This window comes from Amia ocellicauda, chromosome 15 (genome assembly GCF_036373705.1).
Source record: "Amia ocellicauda isolate fAmiCal2 chromosome 15, fAmiCal2.hap1, whole genome shotgun sequence".
Lineage (NCBI taxonomy): Eukaryota > Metazoa > Chordata > Actinopteri > Amiiformes > Amiidae > Amia > Amia ocellicauda.
Window position 1 is genome coordinate 8,599,192 of NC_089864.1, and position 14,122 is coordinate 8,613,313.

Here is a 14,122-nt window from a genome sequence, read left to right on the forward strand (position 1 = left end):
GGGGAAAGCTAGTTTTACAGTAATACAAAAAGGAAAATATTGAGTATATATTTTTTCTTCAGTGGTTATGAACTGAATCTCTATATATTTTTTTACTCTCTGAATGATTAGAAACATAATATTATTAAACCAAAATCAACACGGGGGTTTTGATACTTCTTTCCTGTGCTGCTGCTTTGAACAACATATAGTTATTCTTTTCAGACCTCGATATGTGTTCAATGCCATCTTCTCAGAACGCTTTCCTTCAGGATGTCTCCGTGCCCGGCCCTTTGTCTGTGCCACGGGTGACTGATCCTCCGGAGGTTGTGTACCTGCGCTGGGGATCTTTTGTTGCCAGGGTGAAGACAGCACATACTTATATATATGGCGATGGCGGCTACAGTGACTATTTGGATGTCAGCAAACTTAATTGACAGTCCTTCTCCTGATAGTCTTGAAATCCAATAACTGAACGGAGAGAAAATCAACATATGACCTGTCTAAGCTTGTACATTTCCATTGGTGTTAACTTGGCTTGGGAAGCACACACGCACACACACACAAATTGGATTGCTTCATGAAGTGGTCAACCACTCAAGAAGGACAGAAAGTGAGATTTTCCACAATTAAAAACTAATTTGGCCAGTATATCCTTTCAAAGATGAAGACTATTGCCAGGGCCAGTGTGCGCCACCAACACACAACACCGCCATTGTTATCTTTTCAGCATCGCACCCAACATGACAGATCTCTGGGTCACTTGAGCTTAATTGAATCCTCTGTCAACAAGGAAGTCTCTGGGAAGAGGTTAAATTGAGCAGAATGTGTTCTGCACTTAAAACTCTATTACATTACTGTATGTCTGGGCTGATAAATAGACGAAGCACCGCCGCTGTCATCGCTTCCCACTTCGCCCACGGAGCTGCAGATTCGATTGACTGATTTGCAGCTGGGGGCCCAGGGAAGCGTTAATGTCCCTGTAAGCCTGTGACTTACAGCTCATATTGAGAAGAGAGGAGAAATATTAAAAAGGGTAAGCTTTCCAGATTAAAAAAGCCCAGCTCTGTGAAATCCTTCAGATCCCGAGGGACAGCCTGCCAGACAACAAGGGCCTCGCTTGTCTTTTTGAGCTCGGATGCTTTTGTCATCGTCAGAATTCTTCAAGATGTAACCTCCGTTCTACATGGCAACAAATTTGTGGCGTGTGTTTCAATTTCAGTCGTTCCGGCTGACCAAAAAACTACACTGGTTACATTCCTTCCTGTGACATCCCCAGGTGTGATTTAGTGTTTTAACAGGTTCACAGGATGAGGGAAATTTACATTTTCCCTTGTTGAAGAACAATGCAGATGGATCAGTTGTCTTTATTAATAGACGACCTTCTGGTTAAAAATAAATAAAACTGTCAAATGAAAGAGAAGAGCCACAAGGACATGACGAATTGCCTCATCTATAAATGTACACACCTGAGCTTAAAGGAACAATTTTAAGGACAGTATCCCTACTTAGTATCTTAAATATAACTTGTTTTATTGCATAATTGTGCTACTTTCCTGTTTTATTTCCTCTCAGAATCTGCCTGTTGCAACCGACCAAGAAATGTAGAAATGACTCATAAAAAGATTTAAAATTAAACAAACGTTTTTGGAATAATTGTGAACACATTTTTCACAATAATGTAAATGTACCTAACATATTTAATGCATCTGTTATTGCTCATCAATGTATTTAAATTAGACAGGCAATGAACAATCTGGAATTGAAATGCAAGCCTGATCAATCAATGTTAAAAGTTCTGTCCTAAATTCGTAAGCAACACTGAGATGATACTGAACACACTTTGCATATACCTTTCGGCTGCAAATGATGAATCAGATTACATTCATTCATAAAAAGTGCACAGCTGTTAAAGAGTAAAACTGCATTCACTGTAACAGGTGGAAGACTAACAAGCAACCAAATTCTTTTGTCAGTGTTGACTTTTAAATATGTTGAAAGGAAGCGCCAAATGATATTTGACAGGTAAATGATTTTGTACAGGTAAAGCTAAAGCCATTCGTTTGTCTTTCACTACAACTGTGAGTTCAGTGCAAACAGAAGCCCGATATTCTGTTTTCCCAGTGGACATTTAACCACACGTTTCTTATTCTCTGAGCAAAGGCCTGGTCTCTTTTACTGAGCTTTACATTAAACACCTGGCCGTTCCCTCCACCTGACGTTTCCAGTTTCCATATGTCAAGCATGGCTTATTATATCACCAACTGGAACTGGGATGTATTTCCCTTATAGAGAGTAACCGAGTCCTTACACCTCACGATTAGCATCCAATAATTTAAAAACTGTGGCTTTAGAGAGATCACCTGTGGCTGAAAATGTCACAGGGTCACTTTTACAACTCACTGTGCACAGGTTTCTTCAGATACAGCATCCAGTGAACCAGACACTACCCTCCACCATCAAAGCTTTCTGGTATTTAAAAATCTGGTATTAGCATTATTTTTTTCCTGAGGCCTTAAACCCCTACACAAGCTGCTAATTTAATTAACACTGACAGAAAGAATGCACTGTGTCCTTAAAATCGGGGGTATGTGCTATGACCTTCATGTTGTAATTTAGTTAAATGTAGTGAATTTGTGTTAAACTCACTGTTCTGAAACGTCACCTGTCCACACCCAAAGCAAGTTGCTTTTTGCATTATGGAGAGTGTGGCTCCACAAAGTATTGACACCACTCCTGCAAGGTCCATTAGCCCTAGTTATGGCTACATAATTAAAATGTCTTCTTTCAAAAAGATGGTCTCCCCAATATAGCAACGTGCTGTGTTTGTTCGCACTTTTAGGCGAGCTCAAGGGTCAATTCCTTTTGCAGGTTGACCATATTGGCTGCTGAAAATGAAATGTAAGACTAAAATAGTCTGCTGTAAGTGTATTTGTGACTCTAGACAGAGAGGAGTGTGTACATCTCCTTTGTGATGCATTGGTCGCACCCATTTTAGTGAAGTGTCTTATAACTCCTGTTAGTAAACTGTAAAATAATATATAATAACCCCGAAATGAGCCGAAATGGTGCGCTGATAGATTAGTGCTCTGCTCTGTCCATCATCTGTGCAGATATCTAATCCCCGGGCATCAATATTGCATCAGCATCAGCATCAGCATCCGACACCGGGGCTGCAATTCAAGCCCAGCCTGGAAAGATACACCGACAGTGGGTGTAATGGTAGAAATGGACTTAATTGAATATTGCGGGGTGTTTTATCACTATGGAAGGTGGATGCAGGATCACATAAAGGGTTACAGTAGAGGAGTACCGTCAAGGCCAATACAATCTCTATGTTTTGTATTATTATTGTGAATGTATTAAAGGCAGTGCAATTCATCGTGTTTGTATTATTTTCTATAGGCAAACTGATGTCCCGATCATTCCGCTACAGCTACCCAGCTAACACACGACGTTAGAAATGTTACTTGACTCAAATAAACGTGGTGGCAACGTAATATTGTTAGCAATAGAAGTGTGTGCAAGCAACGCTTTGCAGGCAGTGATACAGGGTGAATTCAATCGTGTTGCACTAATACAATACAGGCATGACAGGTCTGTTGATCCAGATCATCTTAAAATACAAATCAATTGTCCAGACCAATGTGCAGATCATCCACCGAGTCACAAACGATTCTCTAAGACTAATAATTCAATAATTGCCTACATAATTTCGTTACTCTAAACGAGAAGAGCAGACTATTTGATCCATTGCGTCCATGGCATCTTTTCCTGTCCTGAAATACCTTACATGTAATGTCGTCATTGTATGATTTCAAACGGTTTCACATTTCGCTCTGATAAAACGAATGCAACATGACAGTTTCCTACACATGCGTTTACCAATACTGGGCATTATATCGGCAAAAACAAATAATCACTGCGGATGGATAGTCCACTCACAGTGCTATAAATAATAATAATAATAATAATAATAATAATAATAATAATAATAATAATAATAATAATAATAATAATACATTTCCTAATGGAATTCGTTTGAGACTGCATTTTATTTTTATAATTTGTGTCTATACAAATGTGTATCCAATGTGTGTTACAAATAAAACGGCATAGGGTGAAGAGTAAATTAATGAGATATGTTCCAGGTTTAGGTTTGACTATATATATATATATATATATATATATATATATATATATATATATATATATATATATATATATATCACCTTAAAAATGTTTAAATGGTTACCAGGGAATTATTATTATTATTATTATTATTATTATTATTATTATTATTAGTAGTAGTAGTAGTAGTAGTAGTAGTAGTAAGGCTACAACTACTACAACATCCACGACCATCACAACAACAACAACAATAATAATAATAATAATAATAATAATAATAATAATAATAATAATAATAATAATATTTGTGGATATTCGTTTAGTCGTGAGGTCTACATCTCTATAGCCTAATCCGAATGTGGAATTATTATTATTAGTATTTATATTTATTCGTTATTTTACATGAATAACGTCACAAATCACTCCGTGTTTAATCCCAATCATGTTCTTATATTAACATTTTAAACCAATGGCTTAACTTTGACTATCGCTGAACTTAGCTATTGTCAGACAGATGTCAAATTTTCATCCAATGTTCAATAACTGAGCATGAAGTGCCTCTAGTTCTAGTAATCAGGAGGCGCGTCCCCATTTTATTTGTATAAAACATCCCAAAACGAAAATCAGAACAAAAACAATAAGCATCCAAAAAACAAACAAACAAATAAAAAACCATGGACCCAGTTGCCAGCTATAACATTACCAACCATTGCTTGCTCTGTAAATACGACATACATTACAAACAATCATTAGCTTTACTGGACGCATTTGTAATTATTATTTCGTCAAAGTAATTATTTTGCGGCCTCGTTAAGATTTAGCATTCGTCATACAGTAGATCCTGTGTGCCTCAAAACAGCATAATGTCGTTTCCTATAAAACCTTCTGCGATGATGTGTTTCCACTTGTCTATGTTTAACCTGTGTTGTGGGCGAGGTCTATTCTTTCTTCCCCTCACCCCCAGGACAACTGTAAAAGAGCAATCCTAAACTGTCACACATCCACATTATCATATTGGACGATTTTCATAAAAAGGTTGATCATGGAATCGCCTAAATCTCGGTGGGAATTATTTAATTGATTAAACTATAGTGTAATTAATCAATTACAGTATACTGTATGTAATGATTGTTCCAGCACGCTACCCGCCCCTTCTGTCTGTTAACAGCCATCCGATCATGAACATTGTGTTTTGTCTGCACTCTCCAGAAATGCGAAAATGATTTATTCTTGAAGGAATAATATTTGGAAGTTTTCCTTGAATACATTTTTGTTGTACATGTTGATTAATTGCTATGATTGCTATATAAACGCAAAACAATCTTTAGCACACAGTAAGACCGAATGAAGTCAAAGAGAATACCTGTTGTATTTCATGTGAAAACACTTTTATATAGCAATCCTATGAATTCATATTGCTACTTGTTTTACCTTTAAAGAGGATGTAATTTCCCTCTAAATGTAAAACATATCAGACAAATGTCAAATGTTACAATTAACGTATCAGATAGATTTTATAGTCTGATGTATAAAATACCCCTTAAATATATCAATTATTTATTTAATATTTATTTTGTTTATTATTTTGTCTATCAAACAAATTATAATTCAAGTTGACAATGGCTCTCTGAAATAATACAATCCTACAAACCTCTTTGGTTATAGCCTACGCCTATATTTTCCAAGTGTACTGTTTATTTGTAAAATCACCTAAAATCAGTATTTCTTAATTTCAATTACGTATTAAAAATCCATTTCTATTTCTATATCTATATCTAAAATGTTATAAGAAGTATAGGTCATAAAGAAACACAATAAAGAGACATTATATATATATATATATATATATATATATATATATATATATATAACAATTCTGATGAAGGTGGACTTACAAATATAAAATATAAATCATTAGATCATTATGATTATCCACACCTGTGTGAGTAAAATTAGCAGTGATTGTGATTGTGGTATTATTTTGCTATAGGCAGAATGTCAGATAAATGAAATAATTTTGAACATGGGGTTGTGTGGATAAAGCCAGAATATATCAGATGGGTAAACCGTTTGATTGAAATGTCTCAGGAAATATTGCCTATTTTAATCTACTTACACAACGCAGTATGGGGAGTATCTATATAGGGGCCCAATTTGTAAAGCAATAATTAGTGTGGATGAATTATATTATAGAGGATCACCATACAGATAGGAAACTTGGGCTGCGCAGATCGATACCAGCTAAACCGGCTTATGTTACACATACTTTACGTTTGCCTTTTAAAACAACAGGCCAATTTAAAATATGTCCTACTTTGCCGGTATAGGCTACAAATCCGGGATGTGATATATTTCCCGGTTATGGTAGCTGGGGGAGGGTCGGTCTTTTCAAATGAAGAATAACAAGGTTTCTGTTTTTTTTTTCCAGCCAATATATTTTCTAACTATCTGAGTTTGATCTCCCTCGGAACAAAATGCCACCTAACACCGACCATCCACCTGCGCGTCATTATTAATGCAGAGGGCGCTATATTAATTGACGCCCTTTGTGCCACCAGTGAGCTAATGTTACCCTGCCAGCCCCTGTGCCAGATGTGAGACGTCATCTGGACCGGCCGCCATGGGCAGCCCTTAATGAAAATGTGAAATATGCATGAGGTTTGCCGGGCTCCTGTCGTCCGCCTCTTTGAGCCCGGCTCCGCGGCGTGGGGTTTCAGCTTCTCCCGGAGTTAATCAGGCAGAAAGCAAGAGGGTGGGCCGGGGATAATGGAGCGACTCGGGCTCCTCTTTTGAAACCGCCCGGTGGAAACAATGAGGCTGCGTGGATGGATTTCACCGGCGCCTGAAAAGGTGAAACTGGATCCCAGACAGCGGCTCCTCTCGGATCACTTGTGCCGATGAGCTGTGGGGGTCTCTCTCTCTCTTTTTTTTTTCCACAGAGGTGTGGGGCTCATTATCAACAGCAGGTAAGTGGACCTGCGGCCGCGGGCAGAGAGGAGCATGGGTAGGTGGCACAGGCATATATTGGACAAGGAGGACCCTCAAACCCCACAGAGCCGGCTCCCTCCAGCAGCAGCGGCGGCCGCACCTGCGCACTGTGGCGGTGTGAGGAGAGAGACAGGCGTTGGGAGGGATGTCTTCTGCCACCTGGACCCCCCCAGCCCCCTCCTTCAGGTTGTATAAGTTATTTTCCTGCTCTAAAAACGAGTCTTTGTTTTCTGTAAGCGGTCCTAAGACAGAGCAACAGGTGACTCCAGGTTTACTAACTATATAGGACTCCCTCTAGAGTCGGGGTATATCCATCTGAGGCCTAATTGGTTGTAGTTACACAAAGACTGCACGTTTGGAAACCTGAGCTGTAGGAAAGCATGGCCAATTGTGGTGCCACAGGCGGCCCCTGTGAAGGAGAGCGACCCACCTTGCGCTGAGGTACACCTGGTGGAGGCAGACAGCACCTAAACCAGTGCGGCGCAGCCGGGCACACAGGGCGGATAGTATTATTGACCATCTGGATGTGGTTATTTGATCCCACTGTTCATCAGCAAGAGAAGTGCAGCATCGACAGGATGGCAGCCCGACCCAAATCTAATCCAGCGTGGGGGTGGGGTGGGGTGGGGGTCGGGGTATTGTCCTTGGATATGCATGCACTGCCTGGCATTTATTTGTAGTTGTGTGTTTGTTTAATTTAAATATTCCATTTATTTAATAATAATAATAATAATAATAATAATAATAATAATAATAATAATAATAATAATAATAATAATAATGCACTTGCTCATTTTCTATTCCATTGTATCGAGAGATTCCGTGTGTATGTAAAATTGAGCTATACAATTTTAAAATCCTTCTTGCTGACAGTAAAATGGTACTAGCTCTTCGGCATATTTGCTCTCTTTTATAATCTTTAATCTGAAAAGGGGGGCAATAGCATAACAACGATACTTACATATTTGTTCTGTACACTGGCCTGTGAAATTAGTCCTACAGAGAAATGTACATAAGGTAGGGGGGTGATTATTACCTTGCAGTGCATCAAATACCTTCATGTGTATCTCCTGGAAAAGTGATCAAAACATACATTGCCATCGCTGCTGCAGTGTTTTTTATTGACCATAACCACGAAAACAAGTCTAAAGTAGAGAAGAGACAAGACTAGAGTATTGTAGATTATTACAATAGAGAGAGACTGCAACTTCGTGCTCGATAATAAGCACATAACAGGACCATGTGCAGTCCCGAAAAGTCATACATATTACACCTAGGCCTATAAAAAGACCAATACGACGTTTATTACAATATACCACTTTCAATTACTATAATCATATTTTATAAAGGATCTGAAATGCCAGAAATAATTCGTATTAGTCTACGTGTGTTATAAACCAATAACATAAATACACAAATACATCAAAGACATTGCGTAGATAGACAGGGCTGCACCAAACTTTGCAGCATGAAATCAGTGTGTCTGCGCAGGGACCAATCTGCGGCCAGATGCCTAATGCTCATCCATGGGCTTCGTGCCTGGGGGGCCAGGGGCTCTTAAGGTGGCCCAGCCCACCCCAGGCTCCACCTTAAAACAGCACCTGAGCCAGTGACATTGCAAAACACCAGAGAGACACAGGAGGGGCCGGATTACTGCGTCGCCACTGGGGTAAGATGCTTACAAACTAATTATCTTTCCATGGGCAAATCCCTGCGTTTGCAGCCCAACCAGGCAGAGCTGCTTGGGGGATGTCAAAGGCAGAGAGGAGGAGGAGGAAGAGGAGGAGGAGGAGATGATGATGAGGGGGGGGGAAGGAGTGCGGTTCTCTCCAGGAGGGGAGAGGGAGAGAGAGGGGACTCTTTCATCCGCAACAGGAGGCGCATCCACTGGGGCTGGACAGCAGCGGACGCAGCTCAGGTTAGACGAGCCTGCAGGTAAACACAGAGACGGGAAGAGAAACGGAGTGAGAGAGAGAGAGAGAGAGGGGGAGAGAGAGAGGAAAAATCCAGGCGGTTAAACTGTCATTTGATACCCAGGAAGTTCCCAAAGCCGCCTAGGTTTCTTTGTTTCATTGATCTTGTCCCGTTGAGCTGCACTTTGAGACTGTGTGCTGTCGCTTGGAGAACAGGGAGGTGTGGGGATGGGTGCGGGCTCATCATCCGCCGGTTACAGGGGCTGCAGGTTTGCGCACTTTTATTGCGCCTTCCCTCACAGTACCTGTGCGTCTGTGCAGAAGCACAGGCGTGCGCGGCGCTAGGCCAGGGCTGCGCAATTAACGTCGGCAGCAATGCCTCATTAATGAATTACTGCAACTGAGCTACTTTCTATGTACTGGGCGGTTTGTGTAGATCTGTTGTGTGTGTGTGTGTGTGTGTGTGTGTGTGTGTGTGTGTGTGTGTGTGTGTGTGTGTGTGTGTGTGTGTGTGTGTGTGTGTGTTTTCTCCCTGCTGTCTGGGGTTTCAAAGCGTTCTGGGGCTGCAAACACAGGTAAGCCATTTCAGGACAATTACAATGTATGTTATACACACACAGAGAGCGTGTTTTACCAGTGAAGTAATTCATGCGATGTATTCTCCTGATTTAAAGCCTGTTTGTCTTTTAATCGGAGAACACAAAGTTTTTAGACCAGCTCTGCGGCAACACACCGACTGCGGTCAAAAGCCACAGCAATTTGGACACCTTTATATATGTTTTTGCTTTACTTTAGGTTTGTGAAAGATGTGTATTAAATGAACATGTTTTGCAACCAACTACGCATTTTTTAAATATACGAATACTTACTTTTGTTTCAGATTGTGCCTGTTTTAGCCAGGGTAGCTCTACAAAGCTGCCTTTCTTTGCGCGTCAACACAAAGTGCCTTTTGTACGCAGAAAGGTGAGATTACAGGGCAGCCGAGAATAGCGCTGAAACACTGGGCTCAGGTAGAGACGAGAGCTAGTTGGGGTTTTAAATGTCATAAATGTCACCCATGTAATCACGATGCTCAGTAATAGAGTAATACTGTGCAAAACAAGTCAGTGCAATGTATGCAAAGCGCGGATGTCACATTGTAATCCCCGCAATGAAGACATCTGCCACAGCTTTAGGTCTGTGTGCGTGTTTAGTGATTTGTGAAAAATGCAATTCGGGTGATCCGTTTATAGTGACTGCATTATTCACATTTTAAATGCATATATATCATAGTAACATTGATGTGTGTGTGTATAATTTTAAATATCTTTAATTTACCGTTGAAACATTTGGTTATGAATTCCCACATTATTTACTTATTATTATTATTATTATTATTATTATTATTATTATTATTATTATTATTATTAACAACACAAATCGTTTAGTCTTATTTTAGAAAATATTAGCAATCGTTAAAAGTGGATGTATTTTGTCTATAAATAAAAACAACGGTTATTTCTGCTTTTGTTCTTGTTACAATCTATACAGATATTCCTCGCCAGTGACGTGATAATGCACTCGATTTGTCCTTTTCCTCTTTATCTTTTTTCAGAGAAGTGAAAGACAATCTCACCAAAATAATGTTAGTAATGACAGATCGCATATATTCGTTTTATTTTATTATTAAAAGGTGTGCTACATTTTAGGCGTCTTACATGTCGTTAAAATGACAGTCCTGTGCGCTGGAAAATATAGTTGATCGTTGCCTTTAACATCACATTTGTAGCTCCTGTACCTGGAGTCTCTCTCTTTAACCCCGCATTGCCTTTCCAATCCAAAGCACTGCTAAAATAACATGCATGATTCATTTAAGGGCCACTACCTGTCACTGAAGGGACAGTAAAGACAGGGGACTCGAATTGGCCCTTCGCTGGAGACGCACCTGGACTCAAGTCCAACAATACATAGTTTAGCACGAATCAATGAAACGGATATTGGTTTGGGAGATTTTGTGTTCGGGTTTCATGAATTATACCAAAAGTGACTGGTTTGAAATTCAAATTTGAATTAACAAAGCTGTTAATCTCTGAAGGTTGGTTATCTAATATTTCAAGATTGGTGCATATTCCAAAAAATGATATGCTTAGTTTTAAATGTGTTATATTTAGTCAGAATATTAATTTCAAATGTAATGATGCACTTTCTTTTACAATCACTGAAACACAAACGAAGGCGGGGAGATATCCACTTGACCTTGAGTGCGTTCAGTTTTTTAATATAACTAGTAACCACGAAATAACATATTTTTTTTGTTGATATAAATACGTGCAATTGTTGTTTAACACGAAGCGCTTTATTATTGTGGCCTATATCATGTTCGTTAAGTGATCAAAATAAAACCGTTTAATCCAGTCAAAACCGATTGAGGGTTTTCTCCCGAGAGGTCATTTTTATAAACGCTTCTTTTATTTTAAGTAGGTTGTGAACTAATCATTGCTATTATTCTCATAATCAAATCAGCCATTGATTCCCTTATTATGTAGTTCAAACGAAATGTGCTATTTTGCTACTATTTGATGCAAATAAAAAAACTATTTAATGTAAGGGTATGAAGAAAAAAAAAAGAACCATACAAATGTATGTATATGTGTAATTTTCTATTGATTTTGTTCACACCGAAGCTTAATTAATTGATTAATACTGAGTTAACTATACATTAATTATGAATGATTAAACTATAAAGTAATTAAAGTTGTAAATTGGGGGTAATGGGGCCATATCTTGTAGCAAGTAATCATTGCACCGACGAAAACGATTTTAATACAAATTTTAGTGATGGACATACATTTTTTTGGAGAGACTTTGTAATATGCACTGGAAAGATATTGTCAAACTGTTCAATTTAAACATTTATCTTTTGTTAACCTGGTGATATTGCATTTTAAAGGTTACAATTATACTTTTGTATATCATAGTAAAAATGCACATAATTTGATGCCTTTTCTAATACAGTTCTCCGCATTACCCTCTGTATTAACGTGCTATAAGAGCTCCAGCACAAAATAAGGGATGGGGAACAATTTGAGCTGATGGAGGCATCCCTTAAAATCTACTTGGGCTTTTTAGTGGTATTGATTTCTCCAGGAAATGGCAAGACGAGTCCTGCCCTGGGAGCCATTTGGGCGTCTGAAAAATCACTTAGAACATAATTTCGTAGCTGGGATCAATCTGGTCTCTCGCCCTGCATAGCTCAGGTTGAGGGAGATAATGGCTGCGTCTTGTCTGCTGGGGAGGGGCTGGGGCTGTGTGGCAGTGGAGCCGAGGCAGGGCTGCCTGAGAGCAGATGGCACGGAAGATTAAACTGTAAATATAATGAAGGACAGTCTATATCTGTCCACCTCTCTCTCTCACAGTCCCTCTCTGAAGGTCCAGGCCTGTATGCATATGTGAGGAAATTCATCTAGAACATTAGAGTCGGGCGTTTTGTGCTGATGTCGTGTAGCGGTGAGCCATTGAGTGTGGAAAGTTTGGGAACGTTACTAGAAGGTCTTATTCTGGTCCTGCAAGAGTCAGGAAGAGGCGTTAGACTAGACTGAGCTGGAACTGGAACCAAGCGGGAGAAAAATTGAATTTGAAAGTTAGATATAGATCTGCAGAGCTTTCATTTCCCCTTTTAACTGCCACTTTCTTTTCCCTCTAGATCAGTAAAAGTCAATATTGCTGGTTTGGTTATGGGTATGGATGGCACATCTGAACACTGCCAGCTCAGTCTGTCGCCACCTAGATCATTATCCTTGACCCTGATGGGCCGTGACTAGCACAAAGCAGAGTCTCTTGACAGTAGATGGAAGTGACGCATAAGGTATCTGAAAATAGGTCCACTTCCAGGGACGCACAGCGCGGCTTCTTGCATTGTTTTTGCGGGCAATCCGTATTGTGGCCTCATTTATTGTTATTCTTCTGTGTCATCAATGTTTACACTATGTCAACATTTTTTTTTATAGTCCTCCCAGATTAGGATGTAGCTTGGTCCTATCAGTCTAGCCCTTGGTGGATATCATTGCAACCAAAGCTGCCTGTCTCTCCGTCTGTCCCAGAGGGCCCTTCTGTCAGAGCTGAGCTGTGTCTGTGTAGCGTGTTATCTGATGTCCATGGGCCCCGATGCCAGCCTGAACACAGACCTTGGCCATTTTCTTTTCACCACAAGTCCTGCCTGGCATCCATGGCGTTGGTGATGAGTAAGACAGACTGGTTATTATGTCTCCAATCAGGAGGACCACCAAAATAAGGAGATGTGAAAAGACTATAGAAAGTCCATTGTGATGGTCAAAACCAGTTTCCCTTGGTTAGAACCCACCACCGAGAAGCAGATTGAAGGAAAATCATCTCCTGTCCTTATTAATCTCATGAGAGCGTGATTTGAAGGGACTGGTCCTGATTTGCTTGTGCTTCGTTTTTTGCAAGTAAGCTGCTTTAGTGGAGAAGGAACATGGTTTGTACTGGGAGGACAGACTTGGTAAAGGGTCACCTTATGGGCTTTCAACTACTGCAGACAATTCGTTATTTGCAAGTGTGAAGAACGGCATGAAGGGCACAAGGCAGCTCCGTGGACTTTTCCTAAAAAATTAGTCAGGTGAATATTTTCCTCTGACCCGTTTCATTATGTCATTAGGTCTCACTTTGCTCTTCTTGAACCAAGGACGGGAAGCTTTACTTGATGGAACGTATTCATATAAGATGAGTGGCAGTTCTTCTTCTTTTTTATATCTTCATGCATCTCTGTAAGGGTGTTTGATATGATGGCGCACAGGAGGAATTGATTCTAAGATGTGAGAAATGATGAGCTCAGATTTCTGTTTTCTTCTTGTAGTGTTACATAGTATTTGTGAACATGAGAGCTTTTGAAAGGAGATGTTTTTTTCCCTATGGTTCTTAATTGTCTGTAAGGCTCACTCCATTTACGTCATTTGTATGTACGGTGACGGTGACGTCATACGGATCCTCCAAACATTCGAGCAATTCAAGTTTCTCAGAATTGTTGAGTCAGTTGTTGAGCCCTTGAAAACCAGACTACCTCCACAATAAATAAAGAGTCGGGGGTTCATTCGTTTGCGGGAGGTTAATTGATA